Source organism: Danio aesculapii, chromosome 13 (assembly GCF_903798145.1).
Source record: "Danio aesculapii chromosome 13, fDanAes4.1, whole genome shotgun sequence".
NCBI lineage: Eukaryota > Metazoa > Chordata > Actinopteri > Cypriniformes > Danionidae > Danio > Danio aesculapii.
In genome coordinates, this window is record NC_079447.1 from 14779632 (window position 1) to 14805755 (window position 26124).

The following is a 26124-nucleotide window of genomic DNA, read 5'->3' on the forward strand; positions in this document are numbered from 1 at the left end:
ATTTTTTGATTAATTCGATTAAGCTCATAATCGAACTAAACAGAAAACTAATTAAGAATGCCAACTTTAGTCGCATTATTAAAGTGAAGTTTAGACATGTAAACACCGCAATCAAACTATTACCATTGTGTAGAGTTTTTGCCGCATTTTGCGTCAAGATAGTCTATACACACACGGCTGTTTGACACTATTCTCTACACCTACCAAGTCAGTAAAGGAGAAATGCGAAATGCAGAGGTTTTTTTCCCATACACTGTGTAGTATAAAAATCCATTAAAACAACATTCTTCCGGCAGTTCACACGCACATCCAATATCTTGTTTGTCACGGGGCATACATGAAATGTTCCCGAATGAAAGTGAAAGTTCCAAACTGCATTTAAAGTCGACAAATTAAAAATGAAACACCCGAAAAAACATGAAACTCAGAAGGAAATGTGGATAGCGTGGTGACGCAATGACGTTAATTGTATTATGTGCTATAACATGTAAAACGGGATCATGAAAGGAACATTCAAAAAGCAACTCATGTAAACACCTTAATCATATTATTGTCTTAATCAAATTAAGGGAAATAATTAAATTACTGATATCCATGTAAACTTAGTCATTGAGGCGACCCCTGAAAAATAAAGAGACTACGCCGTAGAAAAAATGAATAAATGATAAATAGATTTTTAAAAACGTTTTCAAGATACCATCTATAAATACTGATATTGAGTAAATAGTTACAAACTTCACTTTTTTATTCTAAACTTATATTTTATGCAGATTGCAGAACTATTTTATTGATAATAATGGTGATATTATTTCACAACTGTATTGTTTTAACCACATTTATGATACAGTTGAAGTCAGAATTATTATCCCCCTTTGATTTTTTTTTCTTCTTTTTTTTAATATTTCTTAAATGATGTTTAACAGAGCAAGGAAATTTTCACAGTATGTCTGATAACATTTTTTCTTCTGGAGAAAGTCTTATTTGTTTTATTTCGGTTAGAATGAAAGTGGTTTTAAATTTTTTAAAAACCATATTAAAGTCAAAATTATTAGCCCCTTTAAGCTATATTATTTATTGATTATCTACTACAGAACAAACCTTCATTATACAATAACTTGTCTAATTACCCTAACCTGCCTAGTTAACCTAATTAACCTAGTTAAGCCTTTAAATGACACTTTAAGCTATTTAGAAGTGTGTGTAAGAAAAAGGTCAATATTATTAGCCCCCTTAATAAATATATATTTTTATCGTCATACAATGAATTGCCTAATTACCCTTTGCCTAATTAACTTAGTAAATCCTTTAAATTGCAAAAAAACAAAACTTCTTAATTAATCTTTTCTATAAAAAAAAAACATGAAAGTTCAATATAATAGTCAATTAGCAAGAAAGATACACATCGTTTTTAGAATTATTAATATTTTTTTGCAATTAAACTCTTCAATATTCAACATAAAAACATAAATTCTGAAAATGACTAACTGGAGTGATCTGTTTTTATAAATAAACTCTTCACATATTAACTAATATTATTATATTGTTTACACACAATCAACTTCCTGTTCATCTGATTCAAAATCTAGAAAATCTCATTGCAATTAGAGCATATGTGCTGGGGACATTCTCGACACTTTGTCACCAACAGCGAGCACCAAAAATCACAAAATATTACCATATTTCTCACCAAATGAGTATCTTCCGCACTGAATTTGGCAGTTGGTGAGTTTCATGCAAATCATTTATAACTGGGATGTTCAGCATGTGACAAAAACAATGGGGTTCCCATCACATTTGACTAATGAACAGTTGTGACATTTCCATTCACCCAGTTACTGGTGACTGGAAAGAGTAAAACCAAAAAGTTGATTTCTGGTCTCTATGGCTCTTGATCAATGGTTTGAGACGCACTGTACATGATCCACAGATTAACACTGTGGTCTTACATTGCACGGGAAAATTTGTAGAATATAATTGTGACTCAAATATACATTTTTGTTTAATGCCAAAACTTATTTTCTTCCATAAATATATCAAAACATAATTTTTAATTACAATATGCATTTCTAAGAATTTAAGTTGGACAAGTTTAAAGGCAATTTTCTCAGCATTAAGATATTCTTTAACTCTCAGATTTCAGATATTTAGACAGTTGTGTCTCAGCCAAATAATTTCCTATCTTAAAAAATATACATCAATGGCAAACTTATTTATTCAAGTATGAATTTAAATTTCCAAAATTGACCTTTATGACCCAACTGAAAAGTTTAAATGCATCATTAAGGAATTTACAAGTGACACCATTCACACGCAAGAAGTGTTGATTGATTATTCAAAACAAATGTGTAATATCCTCTTTGATTTCCTTAAAATCTGATTGGTTGACCAACAAGAATGCTGATTTGGGAACATGCCTTACATTATTACTATTATTTCGAGAAATACATTCTACTGTGTAACTGCAATTAGTTTAACTGCGACCCTGGACACTATTTTTTCTGTCACAGTTTCATTCATTCATTAATTTTCCTTCAGCTTAGTCACTTTATCCAGCATATGTTTTATGCAGCAGATGCCCTTCCAGCCACAACCCAGTACTGGGAAACACCCATATACTCTCGCATTCATACACACAGTCTACACTATGGCCAATTTAGCTTATTCAATTCACCTATACCACATGTATTTGGACAGTGGGGGGAACCGGAGCACCCGTAGGAAACCCATGCGAACACGGTGAGATCATGCAAACTCCACACCGAAATGCCAACTGACCCAGTTGATGCTCGAACCAGCGACCTTCTTGCTGTGAGGCGACAGTGCTAACCCCTGAGTCACCGCCCTGTCACAGTTTCTTCAAGCTAAACCAAACTTTTATTTTGACATTAATCATTATGCAGTTCCTTACATATTTTGCTCATCACAGAAATCACAGGACTCCAAGTTAGACTTAAAATCTGATTAGAATTACCAACAAAGTACATTCTACTGTACAACATTGGCTTCTATTTTCAGCTACAGTTTCTTCAAGTTAAACCAAACTTTTATTTTGATGTACTATAGCTAAAGCTGTTTTTTTTTTTATTATTTTTGTTTTTTATTTTGGGATTCCTTCCACGTTTACCACATCACAAAATTCATAGGGCTCTACATCACACAGAAAAAATAATGCAGTCAGATATACGCAAAGGACTAGGCATGGGCCGGTAAAAGATTCTGACAGAATGATAACCTCGGATAAAAATATCACAGTTTCAACATTTGACAGTATCGTGATTGCTGCTCTCAAATGTGTTAATATGTTCTTCTGGGATAAAAAAAACAAAAAAAACTTTTTTTTCCCTATTGAACATAATATATTTTATTTTAAGAAACATTTAAAATATTTTGGGACAGTAAACATGTCAGGCTAAATATAAAATAAATAAATCATTGACCTGCCATCTTAAATAGTTTACAAAACATATTTCTTTACAACTTGAAAAGGCATCTTTGGATATCCTTTTTTTATAAAGTAAGTAAGCCACTGCACTGTTCAGGTGCTTAGCACATATGATGCACATACTGTAGCAGCATAGGATGTTGCTTTATAAGCGATTTGTTTCTCAAATGTTTGCTGAATCATGGGCTGACCAGTAGCTTTTGATTTGAAGGGTCATTTTCTGCTGGAGATACTGTTGCCCTAAAAAACAAGTTAAAAAAACACGTTCAATTACCTTAGGAATGGTATAACAGACATTTTTTTGCAATTTTAAAACCTTGACTTTTCCAAACCGCGGTATACCTTGAAAACTGTTATCATCCCATGCCTACATGGGACGATAACTGGTTTCAAGGTTTACCTCAGTTTGGAAAAGTCAAGGTTTTAAAATTGCAAAATTTTTCTGTTATACCATTCCTAAGATGTATGCAGGGTCACATAGAATCTGCTGACATATTTTGCTATTTCTGAGCAGAATTTTGTAAAAAATCTGCGGATTTATGCTGAATGATTTTTGGTGAAATAAAAAAAGAATATGTCTAACTTTTACTTAACGTTTACAGGAGCATATTCAATTAGATCCCCTTAATTGGTAAACAGAGCAAGTCTCTTTTTTAACATATATACTAAAAGACAATATTACTTTACAAACTGTTTTGTAAATAAATCATATGAACATTGTCATTTTAGACATTAATATTACAAAAATTTATTTAAAAACAGAATAAAATTTACACAAGGAAATAAACTGTATGATTGGCTAAAGATCTGTGAAAATCTGCGGTTTCTGCACGCGCAGATTCCGTGTGGCCCTAGGTATATGTACTTTTTTTTTTATTGTGTTTTTTACCAGTATTTTATTTAGTTATTTAGGGCAACAATATGTCCAGCATAAAAAGGAATCTGTGTTTTTCAAACTAATAAGGATAGCTGATGTCAATGATTTATGTGAATTATTTAGCCTGACGTGTTTAAAATTCCAAATATCTGAAATGTTTTTTAAAATCAAAATATAGTGCGTTCAATGGGGAAAATGCTTTTTTTAACCTAGAGATTCAAATATAACATATTTTTGAGAAGTAATCCCAAAACCAAGATATGGTGAAACCATTTTAACCAATCTTTTTATACACCATCAGAAACTTATGAGGCCATTGCCTAGTCAGATATGATTCACAATCTAATTGAATAACAGGAAAAAGCAAGGGTGCTGATACATCAAGTTTGGTGAACTTGAAACAAATCCACCCACCCAGCAATCCACTGACAGTGAATATAGTAGAACCAGGAAGCTCATGGCATAGATTAGAGTCTGGAACAGAGCTGGCGTGAGCCAAAGACAAGCTGGACAGAATGTAATGAAGATCCTGCTTCCACCTGCTCTCGGCCCACCTGATGTGGCCAAGACGAATGCTGTGAAAATGGATCAGCTGGCAGCATGAGACGGGCCACCTGATGCTGATGAGCTCCCTCACGCTGCCACAAAAACCACGATTGCTCAGTAAGCCAGCTTTCAGGAGCACATGCACACAACGTCTGGGAGATTTAGTTTGAAGTGCGCAGCCAGGGAGCGTCTAAGCCAGACAACCTCCTGGACCAGTGTTCCCTTCCGTATACACTGTTTCTTGACTTCCAGAACATGAAGGACAGCATGGCCTACTTGTCTGTGAACTGTTCTTGCTTTCGCAGTCTCTGATTATGTAATATTGTAAAAGAATAAAGAAAACTGGCAATATGACTAGGCCATCTGTACAAGTCAAAGCAAGGAGAATAAACTATATCTTTCTTGATACATTGCTGTTATAAAGATGTAGTTTTTATTTTACTAATACTTTATTTTACTAATACCTAATTAACCCCCTGCACACCCCCCCCCCCATTTCTGTTAAATGGAATTAAGATTTTCTTTAACACATTTGCAAACATAATAGTTTTAATAACTAATTTCTAATAACTGATTTATTTTGTCTTTGCCATGATGACAGTAAATAATATTTCACTAGATATTTTCAAGATATTAGTATTAAGCTTAAAGTGCAATTTAAAGGCTTAACTAGGTTACTTAGGCAAGTTAGCGTAATTAGGCAAGTCACTGTATAACGATAAAAATATTGCTCAAGGAGACTAATAATTTTGACCTTAAAATGTTTTAACCTTAAAAAATTAAACTGCTTTTATTCTAGCCGAAATAAAACAAATAAGACTTTCTCCAGAAGAAAAAAACATTTTTAGGAAATACTATGAAAAATTCCTTGCTCTGTTAAACATAATTTGGGAAATATTTGGCAAAAAAGGCTAATAATTCTGTCTTCAACAGAGTGTTTACATGGTCATAATACAGCAAGTAATACAACCAGCATTTAGTTTGAGCTAGCTTTTGCAGCTGGATATTGCTTAACAACGCCCTTGATGGGTGAACATTAGCCAGCAGGGGAGTGTCTTTTGTCTCTCCAGGTGTGAATTATTCATGATCATTGTCACTCCCGCCGCATACAGCTGAGCTGACCCAAAATAGACTTTACAAAATGTAAATCATTGTAATGTTTTCTTTGAATGTGAATAATTGTGAAGTAAATATTCTAGCCTACAAGACTAGTTACTCAAAAGTCTTGTTCAGTCACATTCAGTATGGTTTTTTGGACCTTATTTTAGAATTTTTTTCTCCAAAACCTACTAACCACGCATAATATATATTTTTTTCTAAAAAACGCAAGCATGTACACACATATTATTATACACATAATATACTGTATATGTTCTCACATATTATTGTAGCACAGTTTGTGCTGAATACAAAAAAAAAAATACATGTTGGCCAATGCTATGTAATAAGTGGCTGAAATAAGCACAAATGTTAGGGCATGTAAAAACATCTTAGGGGCCCCAAACTCACCTCAGACCCCTGAGGGGCAATAATTTTACTAAGTTTATTTTGAACTTCATATAATAATTTAGACAAAAACAGTACAACTGTAAGAAGTGAACAGATTGAGCATGTAAATAAAGACTACTGAAGTACATATTATTAAATATTATTTAATTTTTACCACTGCAAATTAAAATTTTTAATTCAGTGACTTGTCTGTTCTTTGTAATTGTTTGTGAAAGCTATTGGCAATTTTTGCAAGAAAATTGTTTCCAAACCAAGATCACTCAGAGTTTCAGCACCTTCCTTCTAGTCGCAGGTTTTTAGTATTAAGCTGTAAACGATACAAAAATAATTTCATACCAGCAGCCATTAAACATTTAATTAGGGCATAGAATAAAGCAGAGGTGTTTCTGTGACTTGTTAATTTTAAATTTTATAGATTGTTTTAAACACTTGTTTATTTGGGGAGGTTGGGGTAGGTGGATTGGACATTTGAAGAGATTATTATTATAATTTATTATTTTTTTTTATAAAGAGTGTTTTGTATGTCTACAGTATGTCTATGTCTTTATGTCTATTCGTTGTTTTCACTATGTGAGTTTTTTGTGTGGCACTGTTATAAAATGAGGACTCTTGACTGCAAACCAAATCTACCTTTGGGTATAATTAAAGTAACCTAACCTAACCTAATATTTCAATACAGTTTTTACTGTATTTTTATATTACATAATTGTGTGCCTAATATATCTAAGGGCTAGGCCACATATCCAATTACTTTCCAACATTTTTTTTTTCACCCTAACTTTTACATGAAAACTTTGCGTTACACATACACACTCCAAACTTTGAAGATGCTTTTACATAAAGTCAGAAACTTCAAAACATCTGGATCTACCCACCACAGAGACAAATGCATCAAAGAAGAGCAATCTTTATGCAGGTTTTGTTATGTCTTGTGTTTCATTTTGTGCCTTATGCTAGCTGCTTAGCAAACGAAAGGAGAGGGGATGTGGCTTGTGGCACATGCATGTCACCGCAGGACCTCACAGCCATATGGACCAGTGCTAATGACTGATGAACAAACACTTATGCCACACAGAGCATAAATTAACTGCTATAAATATAGTATCGATTGACACACTTCACAAGTAGCTTGAGTGACTGTTTAGGTGTTTATTAGCATTGAGTACCGCCAAGTAAAACAAGCAGCAAATCCATACAAAAAAAAATTACAAATTGTGTTTTACTTTTATTTATTTAAAATATCCAGGATTTATTTTCTTCTGTTTAATGTTTAAATGGACTAATAATGGCAAAATAAAATTATATTAATTAAAGGCATGTCCAACTAACTGAAATAAATGCAAATAATTTTACAATTGATAAAAAAAACCTTATGAGCAACACGGTGGGCAAGTGGTTAGCACAGTTGCCTCACACCAAGAAGGTTGCTGGTTCGAGCCTCGACTGGGCCAGCTGGCTTTTTTGTATGGAGCTTGCATGTTCTCCTTGTGTTGGCGTGGGTTTCCCCCACAAGTCCAAAGACATGCAGTATAGATGAATTGAATAAACTAAATTGGCCGTAGTGTGTGTGTGTGTGTGTGTGTGTGTGTGTGTGGTGTGTGTGTGTGTGTGTGTGTGTGTGTGTGTGTGTGTGTGTGTGTGTGCGTGTGTGTGTGTGTGAATGAGTGTATATGGATGTTTCCCAGTACTGGTTTTGAGCTGGAAGGGCATCTGCTCTGCAAAACATGTGCTGGATAAGTTGGCGGTTCATTCCGCTGTGGCGACCGCTAATAAATAAAGGGGCTAAGCCGAAGGAAAATGAATGAATGAATGAAAAAAAAAACTTTTTAGTAAACCGGTGAAATATATATTTTTTTCAAATTCAGATTTATTCCTGTTTAAACATATTCAAAGCCTGTTTTTCTATCATGATTTCTTCAAATTAAACTAAATGTTATGAAGATGTTTTGTTAAATTCATGATTCATGACAATATTTTTTTGAGATGATGTTTGTGTGATTTCCTCTAATACTGACATTTATTAATTCACACAAAAACACACATCTAGACTTTACATTTAAATAATCTTTAGAACTTTAACTTTAACAAACTACATTCCATATACACTGAAATAAAAATATTCATTGGATTTACATTTTTCATTAGCCCCCCTTTGAGTTTTTTCTTCTATTTTAAATATTTCCCAAATGATGCTTAACAGAGCAAGGAAATTTTCACAGTATGTCTTATAATATTTTTTCTTCTGGAGAAAGTCTCATTTGTTTTATTTCAGCTAGAAGAAATCAGTTATTAAAGATGAGTTATTAAAACTATTATGTTTAAAAATATGTTGAAAAATCTTCTCTCCGTTAAACAGAAATTGGGGAAAAAAAATAAACGGGGCTAATAATTCAGGGGGTTTAATAATTCTGACTTCAAATGTAAGTGGTTGCAAAAAATTTATGTGGGCTGAATTTAAACAAACAAATTAAGTTTAGCAATGTTTAACTTACTTCGTTTAAATTCAGCCCATTTACATTGTTTGCAACCACTTACCTTAAAAAAATGTCATAAATCCAATCTTTTTTTTCCACAGTTTAATTAGATTTTTACATTTGTATTCAATCAAAATCTGTTGTTTTAAAGCTAATTCAACTATTATAACAGCATTCTGCGATTCTGTACACGGAATCGCACAAAGAATGAAGATGCACTCCTATTGCATTTGTCGCTATTTGAAGGCACGTGACATCGAAAGCTCGTTACCTGAGTGGGAATTTAACATGTATCCTTAAGTACCCAATGTACTATATCTGTATGCGTGTGGGTTCGCCTGAAGAGCTGGGCAGCAGAGGAAGTGGAGGGGGTGGCACAGCCTCAGCTGAAATCCTGAGTACACACTGCCCTTTACAAAGGCAAATTGCCGGGAGATATTGAGCCCACTGTGTCTGTATCCATGGCAACAGAGGAAGTTCATGAGAACAGTAAAGTACAACATAGCTGACGTATAGGGAGGCGCGTGTGTGTGTCGAAGGGCTGATGCTAGTGCTGATGGGATTCATATTTACAGTATGTGAGGACAAGGTGGGTTTAAAGTTAGTGACTTACATTTAGTTATTTAGCAGACGCTTTTGTCCAAAGCTACTTAAAATTGTGGAGGCATTCAGTGATACAACAAGAAACGGCAATACACACAAGAAGTGCTAATTATAGAAAGTAACTGTTAGTGCTCAGAGAATTAAGTGCTGAAGTAAAGAAGGGGAAGTGTTTTTTATATAAAGAGAGAGAGAGAGAGCAGTGATTCTAAAGGAGGTTTGTCAAGCCCACTCACCTGTGTGAAGCTCATGTCATAAAGCCCACAACTTCTATTTCATATACTGATGATGACTCTTTGGCGCAATGTTAGTTGTTTATAAGTTTCTAGATGAAAATTATTAGAAGTAAGCCTATTTTATATGCTGCAACTGATGGGCTTAATAAATTATATTATTAGGTTAAATTTTAGGGCTGATTTTTTTTTCTCAAATTTTAATACAGAGTAATTTCAGCGTTATGGATGTGACATTTGGTGTAAAAACTCAAAACATAAATTCACATAGTATATGTTAAAGTATATGTTAACATTATACTGAAACATCTGTTTATATTTTCCAAAACAGCTAACCACAGAGTTATGGGATCAGAAAAATATCAATCTGTAAACATTTGATATATTTTAAATGAGGAAAATAAACATACGTTATGGATGTGACCAAAAAAGTATGCGAGTTACAACATACTTTGTAGAAATTCTGTGAATAAAACTGCACAACCCAAAATGAATAATGCTAATAATGCTAATCACAAGGATTAGAGTTGGCTCACTATAGAACAAAAATCGTAGGTTTTATTTTATTTGGCATTTTTGCATTTATGAGGGAAAAGCTTCATTATGGATGTGACATCTCGCTGTTATAGATGTGACAGATGTGAAATTAGCACTTGTATGACTTTGGACTTTGGTAAAACAAATATAATAGTTTGAAAACACTGACAGAGAAATTTTTGAGTATTTTTACAGTATTGTAAAATACTTGTTTACACACAAAAAAAATTAAGAAAAAGTTTCTCTATTTTGGTGAAAACATTATTTTTTATGGCAAGGTTGACATTTGCATGGAATGGCTCTACATTTTTTTCTGAATTCCATTTTTATTTTTTCCCTTATCTCTATTTTATTTATTTATTTTTACAGTTATCAAGCAGCATGTTCAAATGTCCAATTAATTTAAAAGAAATGAAATATAAAAAATTTTATTATTTATGAAATAGAATTTAAATGAAATTCAAATATTAGAAACCCTAAAAATACTTCAAAAAAATCCTTCATTTTCACATATTGAAAGTGATTCCCTGTGTTTCCATGTATATATGGTATGATATTAGTGTTTCTCTCTCTGAAATGCTGATGAACAGATGCAGTTTTCAGATGAGTACTGAAAATAAAGGGTCCTACTTTATATTAAGTAGCCGTAACTAATATGTAAATACACTGAAATTGAAAACTTGTTACATTGTTCTTATGACTGATTTAGTACCTGCACGTAATTACATCTGTAATTAACTTATATGATTACATTTGTATTTATATTGTTGACCATTACGCCTCAACCCACCCTTAAACCTACATATACCACCAAACCTGTCCCTAACCTGACCCGTATCCCACCTAAAGAGACCCAGAAGTGTTCTGAAAAACATTATGAACAAATTAAGTACCTAAGTATATAGTTGTTCAGGCCAATTAATACTTAATATAAAGTGGGACCAAATGAAGTGTGTGTTTATGTACTAACACCACAAGCGTTAGTACGCCTGTAGTAACCCAAACTGCATCATTCATTCACAAAGAGCAGGATACATTTTTTCAAGTAGTCTCTTGTGGTTTGATGTTCACAAAAAGCAGTCCATATAATGTTTTGACTAGATGTACAGAACTACTTTATTGATTTATTCTTCCAGAATTTGCATTATGCAGTGTAGCAGGTGGGGCGGGGCCAAGAGCCATGAGCGTGAAAGGCATGGTGGCGTGAGTGCTAACTGCTGACACCTGGACCCGCCACCTGTCTCAAGTCTCACTGAGGAGCTCTGGATCTTAAAGGGAGGAGAGACTGCAGTGGAAGACGAGAGAGGACCAGGCCTGGACAGTTTATGTTTTGCTTTTGATTTCAGTCCGCTGTTTGTTTTATTATTTCATTATTAAAAGTTTGTCGGTTCTCCACCTCCTTCTTCCCGATGGCCATGTGGCCAGTAACATACAACTAATTCTGTTTTTATGACAGAATTCTGAGTTTAAGACAATAACTATAGTACAGTATAAGGATAGCGACTTCATTTTTATGTATGGAAGATGACTCTAGTGTGATGCGGCTTCTGTAATAAGCTTCCGGACACACAGTTTGAGGGTAGAATAAATGCGAAATGAAGTAAGCCTATATAATATGCTGCAAATTATGATGAATATTAAATCATGGTAAACAATGGACGCCTAATGAAGTTCATTTAGGTATACAGCTGGGTTTTTATTTATGAAACTGCATGTTTGAACACACTAGAGAACTCGGTGCCCATTATGGTGATTCAATGCCTGTACACTTCAGTAAAATGCAATTAACTCATATATTATAGTAATGAATAGAAAGCAAGTCACAAATGGAAAATAGGACATTAATATCGAGATAGCCTGAAGCTTTTAATTGTGGAATAGGTTATTTTACGTTGTTTTGTTTTCAATTTTCTTTGTTAAAGTTGATAAGGAGATCAGAATATTAAATTGTATAGGAATATATACTATGAAATTACAGTACAAGTAGAGAGAGCCAATTAAATAAGTTGTTCTCTGCTAAAGTTTGCAATACATAAAGTAAAAAGTAATAAAAAAGAATTTAATATTTTTGTTGTCAAAATCTTCAAATACATTGGAAATTATTTTATTAAATTACAGTATAAATAGAGAGAGCCAATTAAATGAGTTGCTCTCTGCTATAGTTTGCAATAAATAAAAAATAAAATAAAATAAAATATTTTTGTTGTCAAAATATCCATTGGAATGCATGTTTTTAAATTACACTACAAGTAGAGAAAGTCAATTAAATGAGTCGTTCTCCGTTAAAGTTATTAAAATAAAACTAAATTAAATTACATTTTTTGTGATGGTTTGTGAATGGTTTTGGGAACTTTCAAAATATATATTTTTAAATATTCCTTATATTCACCTTTATTGTCATTGTGTGAGTAGAAGTACAGAGCAAATGTAATGTATTTTAATTGTGGAATAGTTTTTAGCTTTTTTTTTTACGTTGTTATGTTTTCAATTTTCTCTGTTAAAGTAGATAAAAGTAGGTGTAAAAAATAAATAATAAATGAAAAAATATATATTTTTTGCAATATCATAAAATGCATTGTATATATCATTAATTTACAATACAAGCAGACAAAGCCAATTAAGTGAGTTGTTCTCTGCTAGTTTGCAATACATAAAATAAAAAAGTAAAACAATAGAATAAAATCTTTTTGTTGTCAAAATCTTAAAATGCATTGCAATATATATTATTAAATTACAATACAAATGCCATAATTTGCAATACATAAAATAAAATAAAATAAAAAATAATTCATTAATTTAAAATAAAATAAAATAAAATAAAATAAAATAAAATAAAATAAAATAAAATAAAATAAAATAACATTTTTGTGGTTTGTGAATAGTCTTGGGAACTTTTATTATTTAAAATATGAATATATAGTTTAAATTATTCCTTATATTCACTGTTATTGTCATTATGTGTATATGTGTATAATTATTTGTATAATACTAATATATAATTTAGTAAGTGTTTTGTTTCCAATAAGTGTTTTAATAAAAATTAAATAAGGACTGATTTATTTATTTTTTTTTTTAAATAGTTATCTTGGAATCATTGTCTGTCTGTGATGCTCCAAATAAAATTTTTATTGTGAGGTGCCTATACACAGTATTTTCATCCCTAATGTTTTTCACTTCCCTGCACGCATTTGTCATCTTACACCTTGCCAAGGGTGATACTTCAAACAGCACTGCTCTCTCTTGGTTTTCAGCTTACAGGAGTGTGTTTACGTCATTCTATCATATCGCTCACACGTTGCTCAGGGACCAAGCTGTCAGAAGATATCTATAGAATACAGTCTCTCTCACAAAGCTGAAATAAAAGGACAGGGAGGAAGAATACCACCCCAGAAATCATCTACAGATTCCAGTATCGTAAGTTTGCCAGTGCAGTAGGTCAGCTTGCCCATTAAACTGTCATTAATTATTTATCATTCAGCTGTTCAAACATGAAAAAGACTGAGTCACTTTACCCCAAGGCGAAGTTATAGATAAAACAAATTAGAGCATGTTTTTTTTTTTTATTGAAAGCTATCTCGACAGATCATCAAAGTGACTGATGTGTCAAAAAGCATTGAAATGCTTGACTTTAAGCAAAATAATTTGATCCGTGAGTCATCTTTCTTATCAACAGAGAATCCTTTCATTTCAGATTATTCTTCGAGAAAGCTTCAGTACTCTCTTTAAAGATGTGATTAAACGTTTCCATGAATAATAATACAACATAATAATGTAGCATAATCTAAGTCATTTAAAAGTAAATATGTGATAGGAATATGAGGTCACGGCATTGTCCTCTGCCAATGAGGTTCTATCAAGTGGAATAAACTTATGATAATAGGAGAGAGAGAAAGAAAGAGAGAGCAATGCAACAACCCAAGCCATTAATTCACAACACATAGATGATTTTCATCAGAAGCAAACTGAATAAAAAAAAAATACAAATTTTCACTGCAGATGTTGTCTTATTCATTAATAAATACATAAAGTAAAAAGGTAAAAAAAAAAAAAAACAGCAATAGGAACTGGCAAGGCTGTTTAACCTCTTTTGAAATTATGAGATTCCTTTTTTTAATAAAATTTATTCATTGCGTTTCCTTCATTAATCGAATCCCTTCATTCATTAGAGGTCACCACAGCAAAATGAACCGCCAAATATTCCAGCATATGTTTTACACAGCAGATTCTCTTCCGGCTGCAACCCAGTACTGGGAAACACCCATACACTTTCACATGCACACGCACGCACGCACGCACGCACACACACACACACACACAAACATACACTACGGCCAATTTTAGTTTACTCACCTGTACAGCATGTCTTTGGACTGTATGGGAAACTGAAGCACCCATTGGAAACCCACACGAACTTGGGGAGAACATGCAAACTTCACACAGAAATGCCAACTGACCCACCCGGGACTCGAACGAGCGACCTTCTTGCTGTGAGGCGACAGTGCTAGCCACTTAGCCACTGTGTTGCTCGTTTTATATGTAATATAATAAGATAAAGTATTTTTTTAAAAAGTTCATCAACATATACATATAATTTTAATGGAATCATTCAATGGCTTATTAAGAAAAATCAAGTAACATAAAGGACAATGAAAACCTAACTAGTAATTAATAATCACTTTATTCAAGTGTAAAGGCTGATTTATATTTCACCTGGCACCACATCACAGACCACCGCTGACTTCACGAGCACCTCACGGACAAGGCTTTTATATTTAATGCGTTTTCCATTGTGATATTCTTTAAAATGACAGGGGGCGGTCAAAAGAAAGCAAACGTCAGATGAAGTCAGGCGAATAAATAGAGAAGTAGGAAGTTTCCGGACCTACATCATTTCATTAATATTGTTCAAGATTTTTTTACCTAATTATTTTAATTTTTTTTAAGAATTTATTTTAATGATTATAAGATTTTTATAACCATTCAAGATTTTTTAAATCAAACTTTGATGCATCCCTTGCTTTTGTTTATATATCGGACAGTTCTACAGTTCTAAAGTTAAATATCAATGACAACAGAACATGGGTTGCTCTGCAAATATATATTTTTTATAATTGCAAGAATAAAAGCCAAAAAAGTTAGTTGTCTGGTTAGTTTGTGTCCTCTGCTTATATGCCAAGTCACTAATGGTCCAACTTTTTGTAACTATTAAATTGTTTTAAATTCAAAACTTTAATTTATTAATCATGGAAAACCTATGAATAGTAGAAAAACATATTCTGTAATTGTTTACAAGAACCACATGGGTCTTCACGTTTGCCATGGCCTCTCTTTTTGGTTCTAACAAACTTATCTCTCAAGTTTTTCAAAAATATTTAACTAAAACTTTCCTCCTTTCCCAAGGCTGTTACAATTTCTAGCAAAGAATTATTGTTCATCCGGTTATCTCTATGATCACACATGGACAGATCATAAAGATATCTGCAATGGCATACCTGTTTCAGATAAAAATCTCTTCAAAATATTCAACTCAAAAAACTGGTGGAGTGCACAAAAAAATTTGTGCACTCCACCAGCTGAAAACATGTCGCGGCACCCAAAGCGAACCTCTGCAAACTTTGTGACAACGTCACATTTGCTGTGTGCACTCAAGCGAACGCGTAGATTATAAACCAGGCTTAAGTCACAATTGTACATTTTTTATGACCCAAAACTTCTAAATGCATCTTATTTTATCAGCCATCAATTTATTTTGTGTTATTTACAATTTTTTAACAACAATCTAAATGAATCTAAATCAGTGTTTCTCATCCCTGTTACTGAAGGACACTGCCTGTTTTGGACGTCTTCTTTGTCTGTTACACCTATTACAGGTCTTTCAGTCTCTGCTAATAAGCTAATGATCTGAATCAGGTGTGTTTGATAAAGGAGTCTTGGGAAATGTGCAGAGCTTGTGGTCTTCCAGGAAAGTGGTTGAGAAACACTGATCTAAATAACCTCTTTAAACAGGAATACTGTAGATTGTCCAAAAAGAGAACATTCTATCATTTATCTCTAGAGAATTTTCTTTTATTGAATTATTTTATGTGATTGGGTGACACAACAGTCGAAAACAGCATAAAAACTCAAACTCAGAATCAAATCTCACTATATTTCCTCTTCTGAAGTTAATTACAATAAGACCTTTCTCTGAAGAATGCCTTAAATATAAACTGACATGCACTGATGCCAAAGAGCCGACATATAAATGTCTTATCCTATCAGCCATTTTATTCATCAAATCCCCCTCAGTATATTCTATCACTGATCTAAATTAAGCCCATGTAAAGAACTTTTTATCAACATTTGCTTGCTTTAGGAAATTATTCAACACCAATGAGCATGTCATGAAAAGAACAAAAATGTCATAAAAAGAGTCAAATCTCGTCAACATCAAAAAGTCATAAAAATAAGCTATATTCTAAGTCTTCTGAACTATTTAACAGCTTTATTAAAGCTCAAAAACAAGTTGATTTGTTAGGGATAAAGTATATCCCAGAATTATCACAGAATAAAGCCTGACATCCTTATTAGCTGTTGTATAAGATTGAAAGGCATTATTCTGTGAAATCAACCATGCTTGATGTACTTTATGCCACTTATTACACTGATACTTCTCCCAATTCTCCCCTGAGTCATAATAATTTACTAATTCTTTGATTAAAAGGCAAAGCTGACAGAAACAAAACAGCTGAAAAGAGCTAATGGAGCATTCACTAACCTGCACATTATTCAGTCACAAGATGTTGCCAAAAAGTTAAAAAAAAAAAAACAAAGCTGACAAAAACGAAAGCGGTTGAATGGAGCATATACTAACCTACATGTTAGTCATTTACAAGATGGTGCCAAACAAATCAAAAATAGAGGTGTGTCAGACAAGCAGATACATATGAATGTGACTATCAAGGTAATTCGACGTTCGTGGATGAGCCGGTGTTATTTAGAGGTTGTTATCTCAGAATAACATACCTTGGAATGTCGTGACTGACCAATCAGAATCAAGTATTTTAGAGAGCCTGTAATATTTATTTTAGAGATATGTAATATAAGCCTTAATAATAGGGGTGTCAAAATTAATGGTTTCTTCTGTGCACTGCGATGCAGACGCTGACAATTCGATATCAGTTCAGTAATAATCATAACTGGTTATTACGTACTGTCATTTATTTCTTATGCGTTATGGCGCGGTAGAATACTATGGCGAAGGGCGAGAAAATAAAACACTCCAACTACTTAATAAGCAGATAACTATGCACAATTCACTGCTTGTGAGTTTACTGGATAGTCTATTACTGACACTGAAGAAGGTACAGCACACAAGCCGCTAGGGGAAAATGAAAGCTCCTCATCTCTGCCTCTCTCTCACTTTGGACATTTGACCCGCAGGCGTGTTTGTGAGGTAACATTTCCTCTCCTCTCGGCTGTTAAGGCGATACTTGTGGATCCAGACACGAGCCTGTCTGTAGTGCGAGTTTTCTCCACCGCATCTATTACGGATTACCTGTGATAACCACGCATTATGCGCATATAGACTGTAACCGCCTCACTCATCAATGAACAGCGCTTTCATTTCTAAAGCCAAGCACAGCCCTTTCTGTTGAGAGGGTGAGGACAATGACCAATCATAGATCTCTCTCGACAGCGCTCAAAAAACAAGCAGGATAATATTTACATTAGTTTATTTGCTATAAATGCTCATGTTGTCTTCAGTGCATGTATTTGAGTTTTGTTTAAAACGTTCAATAAGAGTGTTTTCTTGGAGCAGGTAAAATTAAAGGTAAAGTACATACATCTCATTGCTTGTATAAAAGGACAAAATTGTATTACAAATCATATATAAATATATTTATAGATTTTAATAAAAAATATTTCTTGTGTTGTGAAGAAATTTTTTTTTATTGTGTATGAAAAGCATCGTCGATGCACCGAGATGCACAGAGATATTGAATTAAACCAAACCAAACCAAACCGTGAGACCAGTGTAAGTTCACACCTCTACTTAATAACCCCTTCGCCAAAGCTCTGCTAAAAGTGTGTGTTTGTAATAGTGTTCAAAGAACAGCACGGTGTAAAGGAAGAGTTTCTATTGTAAGCTGTGACGAGGTGCTGCTATCCAGGCCAATTAAGGCAGACTCATTATACAATAGAGATGAGTATGCTTCGAAATGGTCTTGTTCCTCCAGGTTTTAGAGATCCTGCCTTCATTACACTCTTGAGCCGCAGCACAATATCTCAGTTTAACAACTATTTATTCACACTCTGTCAGGATTATTAGAGAAAATGCTTTTCTCCTCGCCAATTAATGTTACATATTTTCCATATCTTCCCTGAAACAAACAGCAATCTTCAGCTGTTTGAGTGGGGTTGTTTCTGTTTTGACAGAAATGCCTTACTACATTAATATTTATAACAAACGCTGCTGCTTTGCCAAGATATGAAAATGTTGCTTTCTATTATTCAACAAATGATGTAAAATAAAAGCACAGATGCTATACTAGTAGCATCTAAACAATTCATAAAGTATGGCTGCATCAATTTATGCTTAATATGAGAACGTCTAGAATAGCTTCAGCAAATAAAAATACAGCGTTTTCTTCTTTAGATTCCTTTGCTAGTGCCTGGGTTGAGCTATTACAACATGTCATCATTTACAAAGTGAAAATTCCACGAGAAAAAAATAGTTTAGATTTTTTTTGAATTACGCATGCTTTTCACTGCGTTCAAATGTTATTGGGAATGGTTCTCTCCAATCAAAATCTTTGATGTTTGAATTTGGAAAGGTGCCGCAGGCTATTCTCACTTCTTAGTACTAGGCAAGATAAACAAGTCAGCAACTGATCAAAAGGAAGTTGCACATAAATACAGACATTAAATTATAAAACTCCACTTGAAGGTGGAGATTAGAATCACTTCATGAGATGTTTTGGCTCTGTTACAAAAAAAAAAGCTGAGGAAAGCTGGCTACAGCATCCAACACTCAGAAAAACAGCAACTACAACATAATGCATTAACACATTTACCATTCTTTAAGTCAAAATGAAATAAAATAATTAACCTCCTGATTTTAATCATGATTCATTAATGCACAGCATTCAAAACTGTATATCAGATAAGATCAAAGTTTATTTTGAGGATACTATTCTCCTTATTAACAAGAGAGAATAGTATTAACTTATGATATTAACATTAACTTAGACTTTTAGCTCAATACACTACTAATTTGCTGCTTATTTATAGTTATTAAGAGTGTTGGGTTTTGGTATTGGGTAGGATTATGGATGTCAAATAAGATCATGCTTTATAAGTACTAATAAACAGCCATTATCTTAAAGGTCCAATGATATTAAAATAAAGTTTTTTAGATTTTAGTATCAGTATTGTTGATATTTAGGATATCTATAAGCTAGTGTGCTCCAAAACATTGACAAAACTTGCATTTAGAAGATATAAAACTGATATAAACATGTAAAGTTCGTAGTTTATTACTTCCGCCTAAATGGACCAATGATTTTTTTCATGTGACCTCATACTTCAGTTTCTCATCAAATCGTGACCAATCAAATGCTCTCTATGACATGCCCCGCCCCCTTCAATTTTCATTTGATGCACTTGAGCTCAACCACTCTCACTGGCAGAGCATTGATAAAGCAAAATTGTTTTATTGGTTGTTTTATAAAAAGGGGAGGGGCTACACTATACCCCACCCTCTCTTCATGTTTTGGTTGAAATTACATCAAACCAAAGAGCATAGAATCACCAAGAGGCGACACTCTAGTGTGATTTGGGAAACAGCCACTAGATGGTGCAGTGGCCATTTTGGAATGAAAATTCCAATAGAACAACAGCATATTATAAGTCTGTAAACTAAACTATTAAAAGTGCTGATGATTGTGATAGTAAGTGCTGTATTGTCATCTTTCAGGTTGTATCGCTTTTTAGATAAATAAATAAAAAAACGAAGCAGCTGTTTGCCTTCGCGACAACAATGAGATCCAATGGAGGGCCGATCGCTTTCTCGGGGCTGTTGCTGAACGTTGCTGTTGCAATGGAACATTCTATTGAGTGTCGCCTCTTGGTCATTCTAAGCTCTTTGATCAAACACTGAATAAAAATGCACATTTCAAAGCACTTTATGGGACCTTTAATAATAGGCAGTAGTTGATAGCCGGTACTGGTACTTAAACTAAAGTGTAACCCCGAATATAGTGTATAAAACAGTGTTTATCACACCAACAATTTCCATTTGTGGCAAAGGGGTTGAGTACATAAATGATTTGACTTTTAAATTTAAATTTGAATATGTATTTGGATGGAATTTGAATGTAAACAGCACGCAAATAGCAATTCAAAACTGAATCATTTAGATAGATAGATTCAAATTGAAAGTAAAAGTCCAGTGCCTCAAAGTGAATGAAGTCTGATTCATATCTGCCGTTTCATTTCCACTGATAGCTAGAACACACTAGCACTCTCGGATACATCACAAAGCACCGCTGGATTAAATGGCACCTTTTCTCGCAGCGAGAGATAAGAGGAAATCTCGAAGCACCATTTAATAATCCTAGAGCCCCATAAGACACTTTAGGTGCTGCTAATGGAATAAGCGCAGACCTTGCGTCTGTCCAACAAATTCTCTTAAAAGAACTACAACACAGGATGTATGTCTTTACCTTGCTTCTGAATACACACAGTAATTTCTCAAGGGTCTCATAAATGACCTACAGCAAAAAAGGAATAAATAAACAAATAAAAAAACATTGACAAAGGGTATATATTTGTTCCATATTTCAGCTGTAAAAGCTCTACAGGTTTGTACTGAACATCTACCAAAGGTTAATTTTCTTTGCCATTTGTATTATTAGATTACAAATAATTAATAGTATTAATTAGAAAACCTGTGGCTTGTTCAATAAACACTCTCAATTCACTATAATGAGATATACGCATGTACTTTTGAATCTACCACTAGCCAAACCTTATGAAGATGCAGAAAAAAATAAAAACACATTTTAAATTACTGACAAGGGACTGAGCTGATCTCAGCCTTAATCATTTCGTGGGAGGGTTGTTGAAACGCTTTACATCTTTGATGCAATGTGGACGTCAACCCTTTGTTCCACTGAAGAAATGAATCATTCCATAATACAGCTTTTGCTTATTATGATGATTGTGTATGGGTCAATGTTTTTTTCCATTTCACATTCACAAACACATTTCTGCAGTCATTTGGGGGAAAATGCTGAACCCTCCCTTCGTGCTAAATGTAAAATGATGTGGTGTGGAATTAAAAAGGAAGATGGCAGCGTGTATGATCAACACTGACAGGCCTTCAGATCAGCTCAACGTTTAGAGGAGCCACGGGCTGAGTAGTTTTCTCGCATGGCCATCACGTCATATGTGCGACCTCCATCTGGAGGCAAAACCTGCACCCTTTTTAACGCATATGCATCTTCTTCTCCAACGTGATGAAGCCGGACTTAAACTAAAATTGCTGCTTTAGAGCATGACGAATGGTTGCAGAATGAACTAGAAAGACATATACTAGAGAATGACATTTTATTGTCATGGTAACCAGATGCACTGACCGTTTAAAATGAGTACTGATGCCTTAGATGAGGACAGAGCAGAGGTCCAGATGTAATTATGGTCCATTAATGACGGACCGACCTGCTGCACTGCTGTCATCAAGACATGCCCTGTTCGTACTTAGAATACTGACGTCAACAATGAATAACCCTAGTCCAACAAACCAGAACAGATGCATGTTTAATAAAACAAACACACACACAAACAGGTTTGTTTTTGTGAATTTTGGGGACATTCCATAAGTTTCCATTGTTTTTATACTGTACAAACTGTATTTTTGATTGCTCTATCCCTAAACTCATCAATCATAGAAAACTGTGTGCAGATTTACCTTCTAAAAAATATTATGTTTAATTTATACGCTTTTTGAGAAATAGGGACATTAGCAATGTCCTCACAATTCACCATCCCCTTGTAATAACCTTGTCATTGTACACATTATATACATGTCACAAAAATATGCACACTAGGGCTGCACAATATATCTTTAAACCATCGATGTTGCAATGTGCGCATCCACAATGGTCACATCGCAAGATATGCAATGTTGAGTCTGAATTATAGCTGACAAGGATCTACAGAACATGTAATTTGTAGAGTGACTGCTAAGTTTTACCATAATAGAGAGACGGTTTATCATTTGCATGTGTTTTTAAGGCCTGTGACTGAGAATTTCAAGAGTTTAAAACAATTGGGCACAAAAAAATTATGATGTAACAAGGATTAATTGTATGAAATTATTTTACAGAATTTATACAATTTATTTTATATACAATTTTATACAATATAAAAGTGAAAACGGGATTATTTTACTTACCCTAATGGCAAAACATTTTGCTTGTTTTAAGGAAAAACTCTTACTTTTGAGTTATTTCTTCTGAAGGTGTATATAATACAATATTTTTACTTGATCTAAGAATTTTTTCCAATATTTGGACTAGAAATAAGACACCGCAAAGCAAAAAAAAAGCATTATTACTGTACCTGACTGTTAGACACCCCAGAAAACTGCCAAATAGAACTATTAATCTAGTAAAACTGTAATTATTTCGCAATATTTATCGCAGAAAAATAAAATATTGCAGATTTTTACTATATCATGCAGCCCTAAAGCACACACACTTGTACATTGGCTTAATGGGGACTTCCCATTGACGTACATTAATGATTTTTACATTGTAACATCCTACCCCAAAACCATACTCTCACAGAAAACAATCGTTTAACACTTTCAAAATACTTCACTCTGTGTGATTTATGAGCCATTTACCTCATGGGAACCAAACAAATGTTCCTATAAAATTCACTGGTATTGCTATACTTGTGGGGACACAAATAGCAATGTAAGGAATACAAGGCACACACACACGCACGCACGCACGCACGCGCGCACGCACGCACGCACGCACGCACGCACGCACGCACGCACGCACGCACGCACGCACGCACGCACACACACACACACACACACACACACACACACACACACACACACACACACAATGTCAATGGCATGTTTAATGGCAAGTTACCCACTAAAGCTCTGTTCCAAAACCTTAAGGCACTGTAGGCATGCTACCAATCACAAAAGCTGTTCCAAAACGTAGGAAGCAAAACTATGCTGTTTTCGAAGATATCTCATGTTGGCTATATTCTAAAGGCAGTATCGCATGCACTGACAAAAAAGGGAGAATGCACTGCAGTGAGCTTAGAAAAATATTCAGCCATGCTGGATGGATGACAAAATTTTAATACATAAAGTTTAACACATATGAATTTCAAATTTCCAATTCCAAAACGATTTAATATAAGTTTAATATGAACGTGACACTATACAAAGAAAGACCCTTCATTTGACTAATGTGCTGTATATTGCTTACTTTCCTTTGTACAATTTTGCATGCATAAAAGTGCCTTAAAACTAAACCTGATTTTATTGTTTCAAAAATAATTCAGTCTCTGAAATATCAAAACTATTCACCCAAAATGCAAGACGGTTGAAGAGAGAAAGCAAAAAAAAAACATTGATACCAAACAGTTTAATGCATAAAGATTTAATGCGGTTTAATGCAAGTTTAATATGAATGTTACACTGTGCAAAGAAAAGTATTCAATAATTAATTTGAGTGATGTACTATAGATTACTCAAATCAATTATTGAATGCCTTTTTTTTAAAAAAACACTTAAAAAGTGCCTTGAAATGCAAACTCTGTTTAGTTTCATCGTTTCAAAGATGATTTTAGAATTACTGAGTGTCTAAAATATCAAAAATGGATAAAATACTTTTCAGCACAGCCAAGTCGTCCTTAAAAATGACTTATATTTAAACGGCAATGTTGTCTCATAATGGATCTATACCTCAATAAGCACTGCTGTTTGAATAAATATGAAGATTTCGGAAACTTTGATGGTACAAAGCCGCTAGTATCCTACGAACATGCCTGAGTTGCATTTATTTACTCCATTTAAGAAAATAATGACTTTTTAAAAATAAAGTGAATTAAGTTATCTTTTTAAAGAGTCATGCTTTGAATATTATGTTAAATTACACTTTAAATTATTATTTTATATATTTTTTGGAAAATTTGAATACTTTCAGGCAGCATTATTACAATAAAACAGAGATGCCAAAACTAGAGCCCACGGGCCAAAGTTGGCCTATGGTAACTTTTAATCTGGCCTGCCATCCCATCTGAGAAAAAAGGCTGAATGATAGGGATGGTTTAGAAATCGCCATTTCAATTATAACGTAACCTTTTATTTGTTTGTTTTATTGTTAAGCTACAAGAAAGCTAACTGAAATGAACTGTTTCAATTTAAATGCTGTAATTTAGCTTAAATTGTACATACTGTCACCCGACAGACAGAAAACAATGCAGAAACTGAATCAAAGTGAATCAAACCAAAGCTAGATTCTGCTTGACTAGTGTATTCAGCATTGAACGCCACTGTCTAATAAATGTGATTGTTTTTATACGACTCAAAGTGATGTTTTCTATATATTTTTAAATATTATTAAATAAATAAGGAAATGACCCATGGCAACTTTAATGTAAAATAGTTTGGTGTGTTTATCTAAGGCCTACTGCTCTCAATGATACTTGGTTATTTGGCCCTTCACACAAAAAAGTTTGGGCACCCCTGCAATAAAAGAACAAATAACAATAGTTTATAGAACAAATACACTAAATTAAAAGTTTTTAGGTTTGTCTTAAAGCCTTTTATAACCTATTTTATAACCTATATATCAGTCATGCATCTCATCAGCTTTTGCAACAGATTTTTTTTTTTATTTCAGGTTTTGAAACAGAAACAGGAAATTGTCTTGTTTTAATTTTGGACTTCATTTCCTTCCATAACTGAATTCTCATTATGATTAGAATTGGAAAAAGCGCATGCCTAGGAAAAAAAACTGCACTGAAATGTCTGACTGTGTCTCTGAGTAATGTGTTATTCCCGCAACGTCGTTGACTCACTCAGAAGCCCTATCTGTGTGGGCAGCGTAGGAATAATGTTCCACTCTGTGTAAACCCTCCTCTGATGATAACCAAAAACCACCAGCTGTGCTAGTCCTGACAAGCTTGTAAGCAGTGAGAAATCAACCTCTTTTATCTTGTTTACTCAAATGAGGGCAAATGAGCGTCATTTGTAAGCGTGAGAGTGAATAATTAATCTTTGTTCTTCCAAAGTTCTGCAATTTCCCCACATCCAATCATCTCTGATGTCGAATTTGAAATGGTGAATGTGAGAAAATTTGACTCTAGGATCTGCTGATCAGGATCTGCATCTTATAATTACATCTTGAATGACTTATATACAGCAGCTTCTCACTGTGAGGTGGAGGGGGGAATTATTTGAAACGTTGCTATCTAGCTGGAAGCCTATTTAGCCCTTTTTTTTCGAAGTAATTGCAGACATGTTTTTAAAAGAGTTTTAAATGCTTTCGCCCTACCTGGATACCGAACTTTAGATGTTGCATTCACAATGGCACCAAATATTCAGATTCACGTGGGCTCCGGGTATTGCAGAGAGACTGTTATATAACTGAACCATTTGGGCTGTGAACACTAAGGGACTTTTGCTTCAAGTTTACTGTCATGCCTATTGACTGATCAGTATAAATGTTACTTAAAGTCCTGAAAACTTTTGTAACTCATACATGTACACTCACCGGCCACTTTATTAGGTACATCTTACTAGTACCGGGTAAGACCCCCTTTTGCCTTCAGAACTGCCTTAATCCTTCGTGGCAAAGATTCAACAAGATACTGGAAATATTCCTC

At 33.8% G+C, this 26124-nt stretch overlaps 1 protein-coding gene across 1 annotated transcript in view; it reads right to left on the bottom strand.

The window, feature by feature from the left end:
• adgrb3 (adhesion G protein-coupled receptor B3) overlaps positions 1-26124 on the bottom strand; it is a 368994-nt gene that overhangs the window by 35917 nt on the left and 306953 nt on the right. The gene's annotated exons all lie outside the window — the stretch shown is intronic.